Source organism: Chlorocebus sabaeus, chromosome 4 (genome assembly GCF_047675955.1).
Source record: "Chlorocebus sabaeus isolate Y175 chromosome 4, mChlSab1.0.hap1, whole genome shotgun sequence".
Lineage (NCBI taxonomy): Eukaryota > Metazoa > Chordata > Mammalia > Primates > Cercopithecidae > Chlorocebus > Chlorocebus sabaeus.
In genome coordinates this window covers 29,206,087-29,229,208 of record NC_132907.1, presented here as the reverse complement: position 1 = coordinate 29,229,208, position 23,122 = coordinate 29,206,087, and the positions used below count along the sequence as shown (strand labels likewise).

At 40.1% G+C, this 23,122-nt stretch overlaps 1 protein-coding gene across 8 annotated transcripts in view; it reads left to right on the top strand.

Annotated features, from left to right (window-relative positions):
- Positions 1-2,175: 2,175 nt before the first annotated feature.
- Positions 2,176-23,122, top strand: part of ERBIN (erbb2 interacting protein) — a 150,612-nt gene continuing 129,665 nt past the window's right edge. For 4 of the 8 annotated variants that reach the window (XM_007974003.3, XM_007973987.3, XM_073014725.1 and 1 more), the window contains exon 1: positions 2,177-3,250. The gene's annotated coding sequence lies outside the window, so the exon portion shown is untranslated. Of the gene's footprint in view, positions 3,251-23,122 lie in introns of all 8 variants that reach the window. The other 4 variants (XM_007974032.3, XM_007974043.3, XM_007974011.3 and 1 more) reach the window with 3 other exon arrangements.

Below are 23,122 nucleotides of genomic sequence, written 5' to 3'. Positions count from 1 at the left end.
TTATTTAGCCATCAAAAGGGTCCTTTTATTGCCTGTAATCCTCTATTCTCTATATATCGCTCCAAGAAATGAGACTACATTTCCCTCTCCTATCAACTCAGCCTCAGCACATGTTATCTCTATTTTTCCCTTCCAGTAAAAGCTGTTTTAGGGAAAAAATCTGATGAATTAGGTGTAAATGACTAACAAGGCTTAAAATATTACTTTTCCCAGGATTATGGTTTTGTGCTAGAGAAAAAAACTGCTTAAAGGGATAAAACTCTAATGGCAGAATTTCAGGTGAGTTGGAGGGTTTTTAGTTATAGGTACTTTTCTAGCCTGGATGGTAGTCTGCCAGCTTGGTCCTGAGTATGAGTTTAAATTTTAAAAAGTTTAGGACCAGGGCAAGTCTTAGCCTAAAGCAGTGGCCTGATCAGTTGTTTAAGTTTTGAGAGGAGGGTTAGGTTTACTCGAATCTATGGCATCACATTTAAAGGGGTCTTGAATCAACCTGAAATTAGAGGCAACACTGGAATCCCAGAATCTAGCTGGTTTTCCACTAGTATGGGAGATATTCCATCCTGGGATGCTTTAGGAAAGTGACCCTTTCAGTTCAGAGCTATGCCACTGAGCTCTGATCAGACACAAAGTGGTTTCTGAAAATGGAGCAAGAAATCTTCCTAGCGATGATTACAAATAGCTTGTACAATATATTAACTTTAGCTTTTTATGCAATGGTTAAGATTCATTTTCACATAAAATAGATATCCAGCTTGGTAACACTGGCATAGCTGCTGTCATTTCCTAACTTCCAGCGAATACTCTTACCTCTAATTCAGCACTGAATATATCTGAACACTTCAGTACTACCTGTAAATCTTCAACTTCTGCTCTATGCTAAATAACCTAATACCTATATTAATTCCAGCAGTTCTTCAAGTAGTTAAAAATGCTCCCAATCTGAATAACTTGAATATCTTCGGCGTTATTTCAAGTGTTTGTAACTAATGACAACTCATTTTGATAAATAATTACTTGGTGGAATTTACGAACTCTTTCCATTGGCAAGCCAAAAAATAAAATAATAAAAAAAAAAGGTCTGTAGGGGATATAGCTCTTTATTCAAACTTGGTAATAAATAATTATCTCTGGAATACAGACGGAAGAACTGAACCAGGGACTTCAGGGACCCACAGGCTAATTATCATCACTGTACACAGTTAAGTACAGCAGAGAATGGGGGTGGCGAATGGTTTGCTCCGCAATACGCTCCTTCTCTGGGTAAAACAAGGCCATCTTTTCTGTGAACATATTTAAAGCAAGAACTGCAAAAACTGTACAATGTTATGGTTGAGGCTTTCTATTTGCCATATGTGTTGACAGAATGCTTAAGAGTCTCTCTCCGCAATAAACGCAAACCCTGCCAGGCTGAATTATTAGGGCCAGCGCAATTAACGACTGCACCACCACCGAACCGCTGGGGTTGGAAGCCTGCGTCGCATCGGAGCGTACCCATGTTTCCTCTAACAAAGGCACGATCTTGAGGCTATTTCGCTGGTCCTTTTTCCCCTCCCAGCGCCAGCTTTGTCTCCCCGCCGGTGTCAGGCTGGGACTTGGAGGAGGCTGAGCTGCGCCGTTGGGGAACAAGCTCGAAGGGCGGGCGTGGGAAGCTGCGCCGCGCTGCCACTGTGGTTTCCTGCGACCTGAGCGTGCCATTAGAGGAAGGTGGAGTGCTGCAGCTGCAAGAGATACCTGCTGCCTTCAAATCAGGGCTGGACTCCAACAACCCCTGTGCACCGATTACTGTCGTACAAAGAAACTCCATCGGCCGGGGCGGCGGAGGCCTGTGGGCTCTCTATCTCCCTGGCTGGGCGCGGGGCCGCTAGCAGACAGCAGGGTCGGCGTCGCCAGCGTTCCCCACCTTGGGGGGCTCAGAAGTGGGGGAGTGCGGGGTCGGGGAGCGGGCGGGAGGCGGCAGACAGGCCTCGGGTAGCCTGGGTCGGAGCGGGCCTCACGGCTCGCCTTTCACGGGAACCCACGGCCGCCGGCTGCCCCTCCCACAGCCCCCGGCCCACCGCCCCCCGCCGCCGACGTCGGCCCGCACCGCCCCCGCGCGCTGACTGGCTCGCGCCAGCCTCCTGCCCGGCTGTTGGCGGTTGGGGCGAAGCTGGCGGGAGACCGCCCCGCCCCCGCCCCCGCCGCGGAGCCGCGGCGCGCAGCCTCTTCACCCGTCGCGGCCGGGGCGGTGGCGCTGTTGCCGCCGCGGCTTGTGAGGCAGTAACTCCCCTCCGCCCCAGCCCCATTCCTCCTCCTTTCTCTCGGCTCCCTCCATCCTCCCTCCCCTCGCGGTCTCTCGCCCGAGTGAATGTGGCGCGGCGGCGCGGGACGCAGCCTCGGCCCCTGCCGCGGCCCCGCAAGCTCGTGAGGAGACAGAGCTGCCGCCTGCTCCCGCCCCCTGCGCGTCTCGGGGAGCCACCGCCGCTGGGGAAGGAGAACGAGCAGGGCAGCGGAGGGACGGCGGCGGGAAAACGGGAGAGGGAGAAGAGGGTTCGAGGGCGAGTAGGGAAAGCGGGGAGGGACGGACGGAAGGACGGACGGCCCGACGGACGGCCCGGGCAGGGGGCCGCCATTGAGCCTGCCCGACTCCTCGGCTCCGGCTCCGGGTGGCGGCGGCAGCGGCGTCGCGGACGAAGGGCGCGGCAAGCTCTATCGAGACAATAACCCTGCCGCCCGGCTCTGGGGGCGGCAGAAAGGAAGCGGTGGCGGCCTAGCGCAGCCGAGGCTCGCCGAGCGCCCGGGCAGCGTCCTCGCCCCCGCCGGCCGGGTGCCGCTGCCGTCCGGTGTGCGGGGCGCGCCGGTTGCCCGGAGCCCGAGGCTCCCGGCGGCTGTCCCTTCCCCTCCCCCTCCCCGGTGCGCGCTGAGCTGGTTTTCCGGGTTCCCCTGGACGGAGCTGGATTCTGCTTCTCGCCAAGGCAGGAAGTGAGTTTCGCACTGCAATTCCGGGCAGTGTCACGAGTGAAAAGTTTTTTTTTTTTTTTTTTCGGCGGAGATCCTAGTTGGGGCTGGGAAACTCCTGCAAAACTAGAGACCAGGAAGCCAGCCCGCACCCCAGCCCCCACCAAAGCCACCTACTCTTCTGCGGGAGGCCAGTCCACATCCGCTCTCACCCCAGAGAGAAATTCAGCTGGATCCAAAGTGACTAATGAAGGGAAGGAAATCATGTCAAGCGAAGCCTTGAAAAAGCTGCCCTGAGACGCTGTCCCGCCGAAAGGTAATTTTCACGAAAAGTGTCTCTGAGTCACAAAGTTCATGGGACTTTGTGACTTGGAAAAGAGATGTTCCTTTAGTGTTTTTCACTCTTCTCCAAGTTACCCTAAATCCTCCTCTTTTCATATCGAAGCGGATAATAATTAAGGGGCTAAATAATCGAACTGCAACCCCCCTGTCTCCCCTCTCCCCCCTCCCCGCCCCACCATCTGGACTTTGGATTTTTTGGAAGAGGTAGTAAGAATGCGGTGGGACAAAAAGTTTTCGGCAATCCGAAGAAGGAGTGCCTTTGTTCACAGGGGCCAGAAGTTTTGGCTTTCTGGAACGTATAGAGTGTATATTAAGTTGCTCAGCCTGGCACCTTCTGTTTGAGAAGAAAGTTTGGTCGCTGCAGCGAGTGATTTGCTGTTATTGAGATGGCTGCCGCGTTTGTTTATACTCATACCGATTATATTGGCGCTTGTGTTAATCGTATATAGAGGTTTTTATTGTTTTATTTCCAACTCTGATCAGTATATTTAGTTAGATTTTAGAAACCAAAAAATCTTGCCGTTCTTAGTTGTTTTTCAGGGTAATATATTTTTTTAGTTGTGTGTAATTGTTTTTTTTCAGACGTTTAGCGCCGTATAACTTGTTTAATTAATTGAAAGCAAGTATCGACTAGACTTTTCTTGTAACTGATCCATTACGAAGAAAAAAGGAGTAAAGACTAATAATAAAGAGAGAGACATAATTAAACAACAATAACAACCACCTGTAAGACGTTTGATAGGACTTCTGTGCAGTTCAGAACAGACTATATGGGAAGGGAAGTAAAATGCTTGAAACGATTTTCAAGGGAATCACAGTGATTGTGATAAAAAGTGTGCTTTTTGAGTAGTATGGTATTTACATTTTTGTGTTGGCCCAAATGTTTTTGGTCGGTTCTGCATAAATAGTGATAGGTTCTGCCTACATCTGTGGGGGCAGGATTCATGAAGCATGGCAGACATTCCACCAGTCAGAGCTATGAACACTTCTGAACCAATGGGGACTAGTTTTGATAGCAGCAAACCCAAAGTTTTTTTCAGTGGTGTTTTAGTCTTTTTCTGTTTAGCTTTTTGGTGCAGGGAGGTGAAATACAATACTGTAGTTCTGAATATATATTGAATAAATTTGGTAACCTGTTGGTAGGTATATCCTGAATATATATTGATGTTTAGATCGCCTGTACTGTCTCACGTAATGACCGGAAACCCGAAGAGAGAGTTGATTTTCTTTAGTTCAAAGAGAAAAACTAGGTTTTAAAGATCAGGATCAAATTATTTCACAATTTGTTCTTTGCTACTTCAGCTTCATTAAGTACATCTCCAAAGGCAGTCTTTTATTAATTACAGTAGTTTTGATTTTTTTTTTCCTCCCCAGGGCATGGTCTCAGGAGATTTTTTTTTTTTCATTGTTGTTAAGATTTATGAACCATCGAGTAATTCCTGTTAAGTCAAACTAGCTTTATCAGAGAATTTAAAGTGCATAACTCGTATACTTTATGATTTTGGAACGTATCATTAGGCTGCAAAAGAGTTTATTCTTGGGCATCTGAAAGAACTGAACAAAATAAATGGCATTGAACTTCAGTTTCCTTATATGGTTTATACTTGGCTTTAAAAGCAACAAAACCTTAATAGAGCAAGTCCTTTATAGAGAATTATCGCTTTATGAAGATGGTTATTTATTAGTAAATTTTGTATAAAAACAGTATTGTAGCACTTGAAAATGACTTTAAACCTCTATTTTTAGATTTAGTTCTTGATTTTTTTTTCGGTGCAGACAACACATTTTATAAAGTGAGGTGTTGACCTTTGTGTTTCTTTTTTTCTCCTCAAGGCATAATGTACTTGTAGTTTTCTTGGAATTCTGTTAGTTTATCACTGAATTAACTTAAATTTTAGGTTTTATACTACTGTCAAACTGTATTTTCGAAGCCTTGTTTAAACTGTGACAGAGGTTTGAAAAGAGGTTAAAAGAACAGTCATCAGTTAAAATATTTTTAAATGGCTTCAAAATTTGGATATTCTTCTTGGTATGGTGTGGATTTTCTAAGATTAAATTGGCAAATAGAGAGTACTTCCAAAGTGTATGTTGCACAAAATGCACACTTAAAGGCTCTGTTTATTGAAGGTAATCATGAATTTTCAGGACTTCGACTGATTCAAGTAGTGCTGTTGTGAAGTCTCCTTGCCATTTGAGATCAAACTCTTGTAAACTTTATGTATAAAAAACTTATAGAGGTACAAACATGGAAACCAAATTTTCGTTGTATGCTCTTTCTTAATGAAGTGGTAACTATGGATACATTTCACATATATCGTTGGTAAATCTCTAAAATTGATTATTTTAGACATTGTTGGTATTGAACTATTAGTAGTAAATAGTACCCTCTAAGAAATACGCTTAAAAGTTTCAGAAAATAGGTATGTATTTCAAAATTACTTATTTGAAATAATTGCTTATGGATAATATGATTTAGACTTTAAGCTGCTTTTGTTTTGGAAATAGATTATGGCAGTACTTACAGAGTATTTGGGATTATGCAGAATTTTAGTGATGCTGGGTAGCAAATTCTTTTTTTTTTTTTTTTTTTTTTCCCGTAATTGCTGCTTATCCAGATTCTCCTTATAAACCCTACTTGGCTGCCTGCATTTTGACACTTTGCCTTGCTCATTCATTTCTCGAATCTGTTACATGCTTGCTTGCGTTTTCTTTTTCTGGGAATACATCTCTATTGTAAACCTCTAAAGATGTCTTTGTCTTTTCCTTTCCTTTTTTTTTTTTTCTTTGAGAGTCTCGCTCTGCCGCCCAGGCTGGAGTGCAGTGGCACAATCTTGACTCTCCACAACCTCCACCTCCCAGGTTCCAGCGATTCTCCTGCCTCTGCCTCTCGAGTAGCTGGTATTACAGGTGCACGCCATTGCGCCTAGCTAATTTTTGTATTTTTAGTAGAGACAGGTTTTGTCATGTTGGCCAGGCTGGTCTCAAACTCCCGACCTCAGGTGATCCGCCCACCTCGGCCTCCTGAAGTGCTGGGATTAGAGGCGGATAACTCCCATTTTTCAGATTCACCTTTTAGCTGCCTCTTCTTAGGTTTCCTAATTGTAAAAAAGAAACCTAGCTACTATTCAACTTTCTCTTCTGATTCCTTAGCTTCCTATATTTATAGTTAGCTTCATTTACCTAGCCTATTTTTTCTGTGTTCAACTGGTCGTTCTTAATTATATTTTGCCATTTCCCTCTTTTCCAAACTGTGTTAGTCTATGTTTATCACTTCAAAAAACTGTTCAAAACATGCAGTAGAAAAAATTTATGGGATCTTATTTTAACAGCCCATTTAATTCTGAATATCCCCCTTGCATTTCAACTAAGTGTACATGCCAGTATTTTAACTTTATATTCATCAGTATATTGCGTGCGTTTGTTTTGTTTTGTTTTTTTGAGACGTACTCTTGCTCTTTTGCCCAGGCTGGTGTGCAGTGGCAAGTTTTTGGCTCACTGCAAGCTCCGCCTTCCCCGTGTTCACGCCATTCTCCTGTCTCAGCCTCCGGAGTAGCTGTGACTACAGGCGCCCACCACCATGCCCAGCTAATTTTTTATATTTTTAGTAGAGACGGAGTTTCACCGTGTTAGCCAGGATGGTCTTGAGCTCCTGACCTCATGATCCTCCTGTCTCGGCCTCCCAAAGTGCTGGAATTACAGGCATGAGGCACCCCGCCTGGCCATTGCTTTGTTTTATACTTTGTTTTCTCAGTTTTCCATTTTCTCTTTAGTGTTCTCAAAATTAACTGTTAAGATAATACCAGGTTGTTATTTCTTTTTATGTATTAAGACTTTGTAATCCTCTCTATCTTCTTGTTTTATTATACTTTTGGCCTCTTAAAACATACAGATTTATTTCTTTGTTCCTTCTTCTCTGTACTTTCCTCTCTGTCCTACCTTTCAAGTTAGATGTCTTCTCTGTCGCAGAATCCCTAAAAATTTGAAATTATCTTTCTTTGATTTCATGAAATAAGCACAGTGGTACTCTATCACTCTATTTTTGTCACTTTAAATTTTGTTTCAGTTACCATCGAATGAAATCCTTCCCAGGTTTTCAGTGATAGTGTGGAAGACAATAGAAAAGAAGAATATATAAAAATTCACTTAATAAGACTCTACTTATCTGGAGGTTATTATAGCTTTAAAAGCATATTGAATGTAGTAGAAAAACTAGAAAATAAAAACTGTTATCTCCTTAATCAAAACAGGTATAACAGAGTCTGGGGACTTCACTTTTAGGGCCATTATTATTCAGAGCCCATTTACTTATGTACATAATGAGCTGTTCTTGGTTCTTTGGTGTCCCAGAAGGGGTGAGAAAGGTACATTTACAGCATTGTGAAGTTATGACCTGTGATGTTACAGTGAAGCGATAGAAAAATGGAAAGACGACTGAATAACTTAGAAAGTAATCTGGGACAACTTACTTTGAGGCTAAGTGCCTTGTACATTTCATTTGTCTGTAGGAGGGTTCACTCTGTTATAATATGGCATAATTACAAGAAATAGTAATAGCCCTAAGGCAGCTGTTCTCAAACTTTTTGGTTTGACTCAAAACAGAAATTTTAAAAAATTAATTTATTTGAAAATACTAAGCTATTGCATGTTAATGTAACATTGTTTTAATAAAAATATAATTGTTTCCTAAAATATTTAGCAAAAAGAGTGGCAATGTTTTATATTTTTGCAAGTCTCTTATGCTTGGCTTAATAGATTCTCATATCTGCTTCCTCACTCCATCTGTTACAATATGTTCTTTTGGTTGAAGTGTATGAACAAAATCCAGTCTTATACAGGTATTTGGTTGGAAAAGGGAGGAAGATTTTCTCTTTTTTTTTTTTTTTTTGAGATGGAGTTTGCTGTTGTTACCCAGGCTGGAGTGCAGTGGTGCAATCTCCGCTCACCCGCAACCTCCACCTCCCGGGTTCAAGTGATTCTCTTGCCTCCGCCTCCTGAGTAGCTGGGATTACAGGCATGGACCACCACACCTGGCTAATTTTGTGTTTTTGGTAGAAACGCGGTTTCTCCATATTGGTCAGACTGGTCTTGAGCTCCTGACCTCAGGTGATCTGCCCGCCTCGGCCTCCCCAGCCTAAGGGAGGAATATTTTCATACTCTTTTTAGATAATTGTAGATACTCTTTGAGACCAAAATTTGACAAGTAGTTATGTCAAAATTTGGTAACCAGTAACTTTTTTAAAGGTTTGTGGCAGTGTTGAATCTGAGACCATGTTGGTGAATTTTTTATTTCTTGTTGTTACCTTAAAATCCATTAGTTTATCTTGTACTTTGGATAAATCTTTTACCCATTCATGATTTTGTAACAGCGTGCATTTGATCATTTGGAAAATATGGGTTCATTGAGTTAAACATATTTAAGAAATGTTGACATATTTCATTATACAGTAGCATGCAGAAGCAAAATATCTTTATTAAAGATACTCTTCAGTGGCATTTAGAAATAAACCTGGGAATGGCCGGGCACGGTGGCTTACGCCTGTAATCCCAGCACATTGGGAGGGGGAGGTGGGCAGATTATGAGGTTAAGAGAGCGAGACCATGGACAACATGGTGAAACCCCGTCTCTACTAAAATACAAAAAATTAGTCGGGCATGGTGGCGGGCGCCTGTAATCCCAGCTACTCAGGAGGCGGGGGCAGGAGAACTGCTTCAGCTCCGGAGGCAGAGGTTGCAGTGAGCTGAGATCGCACCTCTGCACTCCAGCCTGGCGGCAGAGCCAAGACTGTGTCTCCAAAAAAAAAATAAATAAATAAATAAAAAATAAACCTGGGAATATGTAGTGGTGCTAGTGCAGCTTGAAGGCATTGCCTTTATTCTTGTAAAGGTGTTAGCTGTTTTATCCACCATTGGTTTTGCAATATCACTGTAAAATGTAAATATAATGGAAAAGGGAAAAATGTCATCTCAATATTATTATAAAAACAGTTTTGACCTGGAAGATTCCTTGAAAGTGTCTCAGGGAATTCCAGAGACTGTGGACTTCCAGGGCCTACGAACTGCACTTCAGGAACTTAGGTGGAAGTTGGGATTTATGAAACTTTCATTAATTAATTTTTTTTCTTGTCTGTTCGTATTGGATTCTGGGAGAGTGTTGAAGCTTGATCTTTTAGTCCACTTACTTGATTTTCATTTGTTTTCAGTTATTTTGTTACTTGTTTTTGGAATAGAGTTTCTAAGAATTCTTGTTATTCATAGAAGTTGATTTTTATTTTTATTTTTTTGAGACAGGATCTCACTGTGTTGCCCAGGGTGGAGTGCAGTGGCATACTCACGGCTCACTGCAGCCTTGAACTCCTGGACTCAAGCTGTCCTGTCACCTCACCTTCAGCCAAGACTACAGGCATGCACCACTATGTCCAGCTAATGTTTTTATTTTATTGTGGAGATGGGTTCTTGCTTTGTTGCTCAGGCTGGTCTTGAACTCCTGGTCTCAAGCAGTCCTCCCTCCTTGGTCTCCCAAAGTGCTGGGATTATAGGCATGAACCACGGCACCTGGCCCAATTTTGGTTTTTTAGCTTTATTTTTGGTCTACATGTAACCTTTAATCTCTGAGATGTTCTTTTAACATTGTCTTTTGTTTATTCTACTAATAGTACAGAAAATTTGATCTTACTGTGCTTTTGGTGTATCTGTCATGCTTTTTGTGTTTTCTTCCAATACTAGATTTTCATGGTAGTCAAAGTTTTATATGATGACCTAGTCTCCACTGTACTGGTTATTTAAATGTATGTTCCCAGCCCAATGAATCCTTCTTCTGACTTTGGTGATTGCTTAGAAGAGGAAAGGGAGAAATATTTAATGAGTTTCTCTTTGAAGGTATGTGGGTAGCTTGACTTTTTGGTACAGGTGCGTACTGTTCCTCAGGAGGCAGTCTCCTTTTTTCATACTCAGGCTGTCCAAGTGTCACACCTCCTACGTACATAGAGCTGTACTAGAGGCTTCAGCTACACAGTGTTCTACTATGGTTTTACTCTGGCTGACTGCTCAGTATATACTTGTCTTAATCCTTCTTACTAAGAAAACTCATCTTTTTTGGAGATGCCACTTTCTTGTTTTGGGTATCTGGTTCCTCAAGTATATTGCATTTTGTTATTTCCGCGACCCCAATCTACTTTGTATTCTTTATAAATTCCTTTCTGTTCTTATCTGTAGGTATACCCTTCCCAGGTTTTCAGCACTGCTATAGATATTTTTAAATTAAATTTTAATTTCTGAAACAATGACCAACATATGGAAAAGTTTGAACATTTTTTTCCCTGAACCATTTGACTAAGTTGCTAACACAATGCCCTGTCATCACCCCTACATTTTTTTTTTTTTTTTGACACACAGTCTTACTCTGTCACCCAGACTGGAGTGCAGTGGTGCCATCTTGGCTCACTGCAAGCTCCGCCTCCTAGGTTCACACCATTCTTCTGCCTCAGCCTCCCGAGTAGCTGGGACTATAGGCGCCTGCCACCATGCCCGGCTGATTTTTTGTATTTTTAGTAGAAACGGGGTTTCACTGTGTTAGCCGGGATGGTCTTGATCTCTTGACCTCATGATCCCTCCGCCTCGGCCTCCCAAAGTGCTGGGATCACAGGTGTGAGCCACCGCGCCCAGCCCGTCACCCCTAAATATTTTAATGTTTATTTCTTACAAACAAGGACATCCTCTTGCATATAATGACATAATTACCATCAAAATCAGAAAGTTAACATGAATATATTACTAACATCTGAACCTCACTAATTATCCCAGTAATGTTTTTTACAGCAAACTATTCCAGTTTAGAATCATGTGTTACATTTTGTTGTCATCTCTCCATTCTCCTTCAATCTGGAATAATTTCTCTCTCTTTTCTTTCAAGGCCTTGGCACTTTTGAAGATCTGAAGATAACAGGTCTAGTTATTCTGTAGAATACCCCTCAATTTTCATTTGTGCGATATTTTTCATGATTAGATCTTTGATTAGATTTTTATGATTAGATCTTTGGCAGGACTATCATAAAAGTGATGCTGCATTCTTCTTATTACATCTTATCAGGTGGCAGGCAATTTCAGTTTGTCCTGTTATGGTATTCACTTTATGTGATTAAAGTTGTGGCTGCCAGACTTGCCCTTTTTAAGGTATTCATTCCCTGTTTGTAATTAATTAATATTTTTTGGTAGCTGCTTTGAAACTATGTAAATATTTTGTTTTGTCATATTTTGAATTCACTTACTTGCATGTACCTAGGTTTATCTTCACAGGGACACAATCCATTATTATTTATTTTGGTGCTCAAATTGTTCTTGATTGGCCAGTGAGAACCACCTGGCTTATTTTCTTTTTTGTTTTTGATATCTCTTCCTTTTTTGAGCACTGCTTTTTTTTTTTTTTCTTTTAGCACAATTAGATGTTCTAACGTATCTTCTACTTTTCCTGATTGTTTTTAGTGGAAAATGGTACTTAGAAGCCAAGATCTGGGGGCTTGTGTTCATTGTTGCTCTTCCGGTATTGCTACTCTCAGGCCCTCTTCATATGTAAAGCTAGGAGATATTTTTATGTACTTACACATATTTACATCTATTTTTATTTGTATATCTATAAATATATACAGTGGTCCCTGATTTGTACTACTTTGACTTTACCAGGAGTTTTATTGGGGTACGAAGTGCATTTTCAGCCTATGATACTTTTGACTTAAATAATGGGTTTGTCCAAATGTAAATCCATTGTAAATCGAGGAGCATCTGCGTATTTCTATTATGCAATTCTAATCCAGCACCACAAGGTTCACTCTTAAGTTGTTTTTTTATTCCCCTTCCTTTCCATACTTGTAACTTATCTCTAACAGTGAGAACTAGTTTTGTTTCCATATGTTATGTATGTGAGGAAGTTAAGGTAAACATTTGTTCAAACATTTTGAGCCAGAAGTCTCTGCAGTTCAATTAATTTCTGAAGTATTTCTAAAGGGATAAAATTCCAAACTGTAAAAAGGCAAGTTTTAATTCCGTGATAAAGTACATTTAGGTGAAATATTTCATTCCTTAGTAATTCTTGAGGCAACTGTGAAAGGGGGATGGAAGAAATCCAGTATTTTTATTATTTACATTGGACAAGTTATTTGTGGAGATAATTGCTCAATTTCAGTATGAGTGCAGTGATTTTGACGCAGTTGTGTTTTTCTTTTTTATTCTTTTTTGGAGAAGGGTCTCGCTCTGTCACAGCCCATGCAGTGCAGTGGCATGATCACTGCACTGCAGCTTTGAGCCCCTGGCCTCAGTCAATCCTTTTACGTCAGCCTCCTGAGTAGCTAAGAGTACAGGCATATGCCACCACGCCCAGCTAATTTTTCTATTTTTTATAAAACTAGAGGTCTTACTATGTTGCCAGGATTGGTCTCCTGGGCTTGAGTGATCCTTCCACCTCGAATCTCCCAAAGTACTAGGATTACAGGTGTGAGCCACTGCCCCCAGCTGTGGTTTTCATATATAATCATTTTACCTCTAAAAAACTGCATTTATCAGTAGTAAATCCCCGAATATATTTATACTATGTCAGGATTTTCTTTTTTTATTTGTTGTGTTTTTTATGATACTATGCTATTTTGACCTCCCGCCCCTTCATTGTATATTTAATACCTGAAAGTGCTGCTTTGTTATTCTACTTCTAAAGGAATTTTCCAAGTGGACATGAATCATTTTTGTCAACTTCTAAAAATAATTCTTGGTGGTATGTTGAGTGAGAGGGTCTGTATTTGTAGACTAATTTAGAAGATAATTGGTAACTTTGCAATAGCATATCTCTTTCTAGGAAGATAGATTTCCGATTTATTTGATGTTTGATGCCCTTTAGTGGCATTTATGATTTTCATCTTATCATATCTGTGTTTCTTGTTGATACGCATATTTGTTATTTTTAAGAAACTTATATTTTTGTTATATTTATTTCTAAAAACATTTTGGAGGGAGAGAAAGAGCTGTTTTTATGAGGCTATTTCATCAATTGTATTATCTGGTTATTTAAAGGAAGCAGTTGAGTTTCATATTTATTATCTAAAAGTACTCTAGTGATGACTTTTGAAAAATTGCTTTTAGTATTTTAGTTGATATGCTTGTATTTTCTAGGTGTATAGTGATAGATTCATGAGCAGGAATACATCTTTTTTTTTTTTTTTTTTTTGAGACAGATCTTGCTCTGTCACTCAGGCTGGAGTCAGTGGTGCGATCACAGGATGTGGTCTCACTGTTGCCCTGGCTAGGACTGATTCTGTGTTTTTTTTTTTTGGGGGGACGGAGTCTTGCTTTGTTGCCCAGGCTAGAGTGCAGTGGTACGATCTGGGCTTATTGCAACCTCCGCCTCCTGGGTTCAAGCGATTTTTCTGCCTCAGCCTCCCAAGCAGCTGGTACTGCAGGTGCACACCATCATGCCTGGCTAACTTTTGTATTTTTAGTAGAGACGGAGTTTCACCATATTGGCCAGGCTGATGTCGAACCCCTGACCTTGTGATCCTCCCGCCTCGGCCTCCCAAAGTGCTGGGATTACAAGCGTGAGCCTCCGCACCCGCCCAGAACTGATTCTTTAAGTGGAAATTGCTCCCTTTTACTCTTCTTCTGCCCCTTGAAGGTGTCATCAGTCATATGAGAATGGCCTTTTGAACCTTGCTGTTCCTGAACTAGTTTTTTATTTATCTGTAAGAAATTAATACTAATTACAAACATTTTCTTTGAACTGCTTAGTATTTAGTGTGATGTACAGTAATATAGCTGGCCCACTTTATCCATAGGTTACATATGTACGGATTTTGTACTCATGAATTCAACCAATCATGAATTGAAAATAATTTGAGAAGAAAATCAATTAAAAAAATACAATAGCTGGGCATGGTGGCTCACGCCTGTAATCCTGGCATTTGGAGAGGCTGAGGCGGGTAGATCACGAGGTCAGGAGCTCGAGACCAGCCTGGCCAATATGGTGAAACCTCATCTCTACTAAAAATACAAAAATTAGCCGGGTGTGGTGGCTAATGGTAGTCCCTAGCTACTTGGGAGGCTGAGGCAGAAGAATCACTTGAACCTGGGGGGCAGAGGTTGCAGTGAACTGAGACTGCATCACGGCACTCCAGCCTGGGCAACAGGGTGAGACTCCATCTCCAAAACAAACAAAAACCAATAAAGAATAATACAAATAAACAACAATATAGCAATTATTTATATAGCATTTATATTGTTTCAGGCATTGTAAGTAATTTAGAGATGATTTAAGGTATATGGGAGAAATGATTTAAGGTATATATGTGCATAGGTTATGTACAAATACAACGCCATTTTATGTGAGGGATACTTGGAGCATCCTCAGATTTTGGTATATGTGAGGGTTCTGAAACTAATCCCCCATAGATACTGAAGGATGACTGTAATTATGTATATCATTAAATGACAGTTATTTTGGGCCTTTATTTGATTATATAGTAACCTCGATATAATTTACATGTATGATAAACTTGTAAATGTGTGACAAGGAAAAGGATCTTTGTCACTACTTATACCCAAAGGTTTATTTTTGTCCCATGCGTTTCATTGACCTTAACCTTACCCTTTCTTGTAAGATATATTTTTTGAGACAGAGTGTCTCTCTGTTGCCCAGGCTGGAGTGCAGTGGCACGATCTCTGCTCACTGCAAGCTCCGCCTCCTGGGTTCAAGCCATTCTCCTGCCTCAGCCTCCTGAGTAGCTGGGGCACAGGCGCCCGCCGCCAAGTCCAGCTGATTTTTCATATTTTTAGTAGAGATGGGGTTTCACTGTGTTAGCCAGGGTGGTCTTGATCTCCTGACCTCGTGATGCGTCCGCCTGGGCCTCCCAAAGTGCTGGGATTATAGGCGTGAGCCATCACATCTGGCCCTCTTTCTTGTAATATATTTAACAGATAATTTTGTGTAAATGATAGGTGTGTTCCCCAGAATACTGATGTTTTCCTCATACTCAGTGTATCACTGCATTATGACTAGTCTGGAGTACCCTCTCTTTTTTTTTTTCTTTTTAATTAGTACAATAGGAAGCTGTTAGACTAGTTGGAGAAGTGAAATATGGAGGTAATTTAGCTCATTAATGACATAATTCAGATTAGAAACATAAATCCAAGTTTTCTGACTCTGTTGGGTTTTTTTTTTTTTTTTTTTTTTGGTTATACCAGCATTTTCCTAGGTATGTTCTGAAGAATACAGTTTCTGTAGAGTAATACTATTTCCCAAAGATTTTTAATAGTGTTAGAGAAAAAAAGAATTTTGGGCTCATGTAAGTGAGGAAATTCTGGGTTGATAGACCTGTTTTTCCACCCTCTTTTTGGGGGACACCAGTTTGTTATAGATAATTATTTTTTAGTTTAGAAATAACTGGATACAGCTTAATTTACAAAAAAAGTTTACATCAATATTTGAGCCAAGAAGTTGCAGAGAAAGATTTATCCTTAGAGTAGTGTGTAATTCTTCCTGATCTCAAGTTTTTAAAAAATAGACTTAAGGCTGGGTGCGGTGGCTCATGCCTGTAATGCCAGCACTTTGGGAGGCTGAGGCAGGCGAATCACTTGAGGTCAGGAGTTCGAGACCAGCTTGGCCAACGTGGTGAAACCGTGTCTAAAAATACAAAAATTAGCCGGGTGTAATTGCACATGCCTGTAATCCTGCCTACTCGGGAGGCTTGAACTCAGGAGGCGGAGGCTTCAGCGAGCTGAAGTCACGCCACTGCACTCCAGCCTGGGTGACAGAGCGAGGCTCTGTCTCAAAAAAAAAAAAAAAAAAAAATAGACTTTACGTTTTTTGAGTAGTTTCAGGTTTACAGAAAAATTAAGAAGTGTAAAAAATTCCCATACCCTCCTCCTTCTCCATTTCCCCTATTACTAACATCTTGCATTCATGCAGTATATTTGTTAGAATTGATGAGCCAGTAGTGATACATTATTATTAGCTAAAGTCCATTGTTTATATTAGGCTTCATTCTTAGTGTTGTACATTCTGTGGGTTTTGATAAATGTATACATGATTGTTGCTGATAATGGCAACAATCTGTTCAGTGATTATAGCTTATGGATGAGTGAAATGAATGACAGGAATGTTAGAAGGGATGAGAAGGAGGAATTGGGAATACTCTAATCAGGCACTTGCATTACCTGAGATCAGATTACTTTTTTACTGACAACATATGTGGGAATAATGTATTACTGTTGTTGAAATTACCCATATTGAATTTTTAGAAGCAGATTTTTAAAGTTATCACTTCTTTAAAAATGTTTATCAACATTTGGTAATCCATGTTCACAATTTCTGGAAAACTGAAATTTGAATGTAGGTGTGTTTTTATTCTGAGACATGATTTAAATGAAAGTAGAAGGTCTCCCATCATTACTTTTTAAAAGTCATTGTTCTACAGCTCTTAGTTGGCCTCTTTCTATACATCCTATTCATCCATCAAGTCCAACTTAAGTACCATTATTTCCACTAAAGCTTCCCCGCAATATTTCAAATTTCCCTTCTTTGGATTTATATATTTTTCTTCTGAGCTTTTTTATTGTGATACAATACAAATAAAATATCTTAACCATTTTTAAGTGCATTTTTCACTGGTATTAAGTACATTCATATTGTATACCCTTCACCACTATTCATCTCCAGAACTCTTTTCATTTTGCAAAACTTTAACTCTCTACACGTTAAACAGTAACTCCCAAAGCCTCCTAGCCCCTGGCAGCTACCATTTAACTTTCTGTGTCTATTATTTTGACTACTCTAAGTACCTCGTAAATCACTTAGCATAGTGTCCTCAAGGTTCATCTGTGTTTTAGCATATGTCAGAATTTCCTTCCTAAGATCAAATAATACTCCATTGTATGTATATACCACATTTTGCTTATCCATTCATCTGTGGGTAGACACTTGGGTGGATGCCACATTTTAGCCATTGTGAATAATGCTGTATGAACATGGGTCGATAAATATCTCCTTGAGACCCAGCTTTCACTTCTTTTGGATATATACACAGAAGCAGAATTGCTGGCTCATATGGTAATTCTATGTTTAGTGTGTGTGTGTGTGTGTGTGTGTGTATATATATTTTTTAGGAACCACCATATTGTTTTCCACAGTGGCTATACTATTGTATATTTCCACCAAAAGTATACAAGAGTTCCAGTTTCTCTACATCCTCACCAACATTTGCTATTTTGTTTCCTGGATAATAACAGTCCTAATGGGTGTGAGGTGGTATCTCATCATGGTGGTTGTTGGTTTTTGCTTTTTTTTTTTGAGACAGAGTTCGCTCTATCACCCAGGCAGGAGTGCAGTGGTGCAGTCTCGGCTCACTGCAATCTCCTCTTCCTCCCATGCTCAAGCAATCCACCCACCTCAGCCTCCCAAGTAGCTGGGACTATAGGCATGTGCCACCGTGCTAATTTTTGTATTTTTAGTAGAGATGGAGTTTCACCATGTTTGCCAGGCTGGTCTCGAACTCTTGGGCTCATGTGATCCACCTTGGCCTCCCAGAGTCTTGGGATTACAGGTGTGATCCACTGCACCTGGCCTCATTATGGTTTTGATTAGCATTTCCTTGATGATTAGAGATGTCGAGTATCTTCATATGTACTTGTTGGCTATTTGTGTATCTTTGGAGAAATGACTATTCAAATTCTTTCATTGTTTTTGAATTGGGTTGTTTTTTAGTTGTTGAATTGTAGTAGTTATATATTTTCAATATTAATCTGTTATTAGATACATGATTTGCAAATATTTTCTCCCATTCTATGGGTTTTATTTTTACTCTCTTGATAGTTTTTTTTTTAAATCAAAAAGCAAACATCAAATTTAAAGAAAAAAAGAAATTGGAAGAACAGTGGAGCAAATGAACTCCTGAAAAAATTTGGTATCTTGGTCACATTTATTGGAATAGTTGGAGAAAAATAAAAATACCTCTTAGCTTAGGAAGTTGTGAGTTATCTGCAGATCTTCTCAGTTCAGGAGTGGAAGAATCCTGGAATCATTTATTTCAAAATGTATGCAGGTTTCTCTTTTGAATGTCTTATATATTTAAATAGGCCATTGTACCATGTCTTGTATTTTTTATACAGGATAAATTCCTTGTTTCAGCCAGCTGTCAGTGGAAGGCAACTAGTATAACACCCATCTCCATGGACAAAGAATGTTGGAATATTCATTGATTTATATATCTCTTTATCTGTTTCTTCATCAGTTTCTATAGTAGTCACAGTTTCTTCCAACGTCATTTAAATGTTGATCACATGCCTGTAATCTGCTTTTAAGTTCTTGGTCATTTCTCATTTTCACATAAATTTCTTCATCCAGGATGAGCCTGATGGAGATCTAGGAGCTCCTTTATGGTGCTGGTAATTTGTTTTGGGTCCATGTTGCCTGCCATATTTCAAACACTGCACCCTTTTTCTCCTCTCTCAAAAAGTGTCTTTGGATTTATAACTTAAAAACTGCTTAGCCATTCAGTTTAAAACTTAAATATAGAAACTGTTTTATGTAGTTTTCTAATTGTTATTGGATATTTTAGTTGCCTTAGCTAATTTTCTTTTTAAAATAAAAATAAAGTTAAAATTCAGATCTCTCTACTACCAGTTTATAAATATGTTTCACTTCAGATTTCTCATTGAAATTAAGTTTTTATTTTGAGATAACTATAAATTCACATGCAGTTTTAAGAACTACTACAGTGAGGTCTTGTGTCTCTTTTATCCAGTTACCCCAAGTGGTAATATCTTGCAGAATTATAGTATAATTTCACAACCAGGATATTGGAATTTTGGTAGTCAGATACAGAATAGTTCCGTCATCCCAAGGATCACCTGTTGTTTTTTTTGTTTGTTTGTTTGTTTTTGCTACCACACCCATCTCCCTCTTATATTCCCTTTACCCCTTGCATTTTGTCTTTTCAAAAATGTTATATAAATGGAATCAGGCTGGGCATAGTAGCTCATGCCTGTAATCCCAGCACTTTGGGAGGCTGAGACGGGCAGATCACTTGAGCTCAAGAGTTCAAGACCAGCCTGGGCAACATGGTGAAACATTGTCTCTGCAAAAATACAAAAATCAGGTGGGTGTGGTGGTGTGTGCCCGCAGTCTCAGCTACTCAGGAGGCTAAGATGGGGGTATTGCTTGATCCCAGGAAGTCGAGGCTGCAGTGAGTTGAGATTACACCACTGCACTCCAGCCTGGGTGACAGAGCAAGACTCAGTTTCATAAATGAATGAATGAATGAAGGAGTGAATGGAATCATATAGTGTGTGACTTTTGGGACTGGCTTTTTACTTGGAAGATTCCAGAGTTGTTGCTTATAGCTATAATTTGTTCATTTTTATTGAGTAGTGCTCTGTGGCATCCGTGTACTATCCATTTGTTGAATAATTTCATGTTGAAGGTCATCTGGATTGTTGTCAATTTTTGTCTATTAGAAACAAAGCTGCTGTGAATATTCATGTAGAGGTTTTTCTGTGAACATCCCAGTTTTCACTGGGATAAAAGTATGAGTATGATTGCTGCGTTGTATGGGATACAAACTGCCAGTGTGTTTTCCACAGTGGCTGTACTATTTTGCATTTCCACCAGCAGTGTATGAGGGATCTAGTTTTTCCACATCCTAGCCAGCAATTGGTGGTTTTTTTGTTTTGTTTTGTTTTGTTTTGACTGTTTTAAAAACTATTCTTATAGAGAAGGAATATATGGTATTTCATGGTAGCCTTTTCCTAACGGCTAATATGTTGAACATCTTTTCCTGTGCTATTCAACGTCTATATATTCTCTTCGTATCTTTTGCCTGTTTTCTAACTGGATTTTTTTTTTGTAAGTGCTGAATTTTGAGAGTTCTTTATATGGATCCTTTGTTGGATATATAGTTTGCAGGTATTTTCTCCCATTCCATACCTTGTCTTTTAATTCTGACAGCATCTTTTGCAGAACAAAAGTTTTTAAATTTTGATGAAATCCCGTTTATTATTCTTTTATGGATTGTGCTTCTGTTGTGAAGTCCAGAACTTTTTGGCTATTTTTGTATCCTGAAAAGTTTCCCATATGCATTTTTCTGAAAGTTTTATAGTTTTGCATTTCCGTCTGTGATCCATGTTTTTTGAGATGGAGTCTCTGTCATCCAGGCTGGAGTGCAGTGGCGCCATCTTGGCTCACTGCAACCTCCACCTTCCTGGTTCAAGTGATTCTCCTGCCTCCAAATCCTGAGTAGCTGGGACTACAGGCACATGCCACCACATGCCTGGATAATTTTTGTATTTTCAGTAGAATCATTTAAAATAGGATCCCTGTATGTTCAATTTCATTATTATTTTTAACATTTCTCCTTACAGATGAGATTTGAGGTGACACTTAATAGGATGTAAACACATAGTTAGTAGAAGTAGAAAATCAGATCCAAGGAAAGAAGTGAAGAAATATATCACTTTTAAGTAATTAAGTTGCTGTGATAAAACATCAAATTTAGCTAAGCTTCCTGGGAGCCAGAGTTTTCATTACCCTAAATGAAGAAATATGTCACAAATTCTCCAGAAAAGACAAATATTTTTCTTGCATTAAATCTTAAATAAACTGGGTGTGGTGGCTCACGCCTGTAATTCCAGCATTTTGGGAGGCCGAGGCGGGTGGATCGTGTGAGGTCAGGAGTTTGAAACCAACCTGGCCAACATGGCAAAACCTCGTCTCTACTAAAAATACAAAAATTAGCCAGGCATGGTGGCAGGCGCCTATAATCCCAGCTACTCAGGAGGCTGCGGCAGAAGAATCACTTGAACCTCGGAGGTGGAGGTTGCAGTGAACCATGATCACGCCATTCCACTCCAGCCTGGGCAACAAGAGCAAAACTCTGTCTCAAAAAAAAAAAAAAAAACTTAAATAATTTCTAAAGTGCGCATTGTTTGTGTAAGAGCTATTGAGTAATGAATGGGCAGTGTTGTTGAGAACAATTTTACAGCACATATTTTATAGCTGTCAAGGTCTTTTTCGTGAGTTTTTTTTTTTTTTTTTAAAGACAGGATGTTGCTCTGTGTCCGAGGCTGGAATGCAGTGGGTTGATCACTGCAGCCTGGGTATCCCAGGCTCAAGCAATCTTCCTGCTGCAGCCTCCCGAGTAGCTGGGACTACAAGTGCGGGCTACAATGACTGGCTAATTTTTTTTTTTAAGTGGAGACAAGGTCTCACTATGTTGCCCAGGCAGGTCTCAAACTCCTGAGTTCAAATGATTCTCCTGCCTCATCGTCCCAAAGTGCTGCACTTTAAAGGTGTGAGCAACTGCGTCCAGCTGATTTTTTTTCTATTTAAATAAAAAGAGAAGAGTAAAATATACAAAACACTCAGGGAAGATAAATTATATGTGAGGGTAGGCTAATGTAGTTTACAAGGGTAGATTTTTTTGTTTCTAACTTGACCTAAAGATAACATAGACATAGCCATTTATGGAAACAGTATTGCTTACCCCTCTAAACATCATCATTCTAATTTTGATTTTTGCTACCTGAGTAACAGACAATTTTAGGACTTTACTTCTTACTGAGAGGATGACATACTAGAATTCTGTTTTTGCTTTTTTTTTTTTTTTTTGAGACGGAGTCTCGCTCTGTCACTTAGGCTGGAGTTCACTGGCCCCATTTCAGCTCACTGCGACCTCCACCTCCCAGGTTCAAGCGATTCTCCTGCCTCAGCCTCTCAAGTAGCTGTGATTAGAGGCATTTTGCACCATGCCAGGTTAATTTTTGTATTTTTGGTAGAGACGGGGTTTCACCATGTTGGCGAGGCTGGTCTCGAACTCCTGACCTCAGGTGATCCATCTGCCTTGACCTCCCAGAGCTCTAGGATTACAGGTGTGAGCCACCGTGCCTGGCCATGTTTTGCTTCTTGATGCAAAATCAGTTGAGGAAATGGTATGTTTAGTATCATATTAAGAAAGTTGAGAAATAATTTATATTTATGTAGAAGTCCCTTTCTTCTCCACAAGGGCTACTTGCTATTATTATGAAGTTTATAGTTTATTCAGGAGTCAGGTATAGATCTACTCCTGGCACTTAATGCAAGTGCTTTGAAGACCCCTGAAACACCAAAGAATACGAGGAGATTTTCAGGCTTTCTAATAGTTACCAGTCACATCTGTGCTATAAAAAAAATACTGAGTCCCAGTCCTAGTTCCAGGAAATATTTAATGTCGAGCAGGGTAGTGTCTCACTTTGTTTGACTGTACTAGCTAAAAAACAAGCAGAAAACCCCACTTTCTGGTCATTGAAGGAGGTGAAGTGTTGTTTGACACTAAATGGTTGAATGTTGGGATATGAGTGCTGCTGTCAGACATAATTCCTCCAGCTAATGTTCAGCCATTCCTTTTTCACAATTATTTTGAAGTGATTATATATTTCTAGAAGAACTGCTGAATAGTCCGGAGGATTCTTACGTATCAACATCTTATATAGACATGGTACATTTATCAAAACTAAGAAATTAACCTTGATAAAATACTATTAATTAAACTACAGAGTTTTATTGAATTTCATCAAGTTTTCCACAAATGTCCTCTTGCTATTTTGGGATCCAGTGTAAGAGACCATATTGTATTTAGTTTTATGTTTTTTATTTTTTTAATTTTCGTTTTTGTGGAGACAGGGTTTTGCTATCTTGCTCAGGCTGGTCTCAAACTCCTGGCCTCAAATGATCCTCATGCCTAGGTCTCCCAAGGTGTTGGGATTACAGGCATGAGCCACTAAAATATGCAGGAACTTAAAATATCTGCCCAGCCCAGTTTTCAGGTGTTTCCCCCCTCCCCTG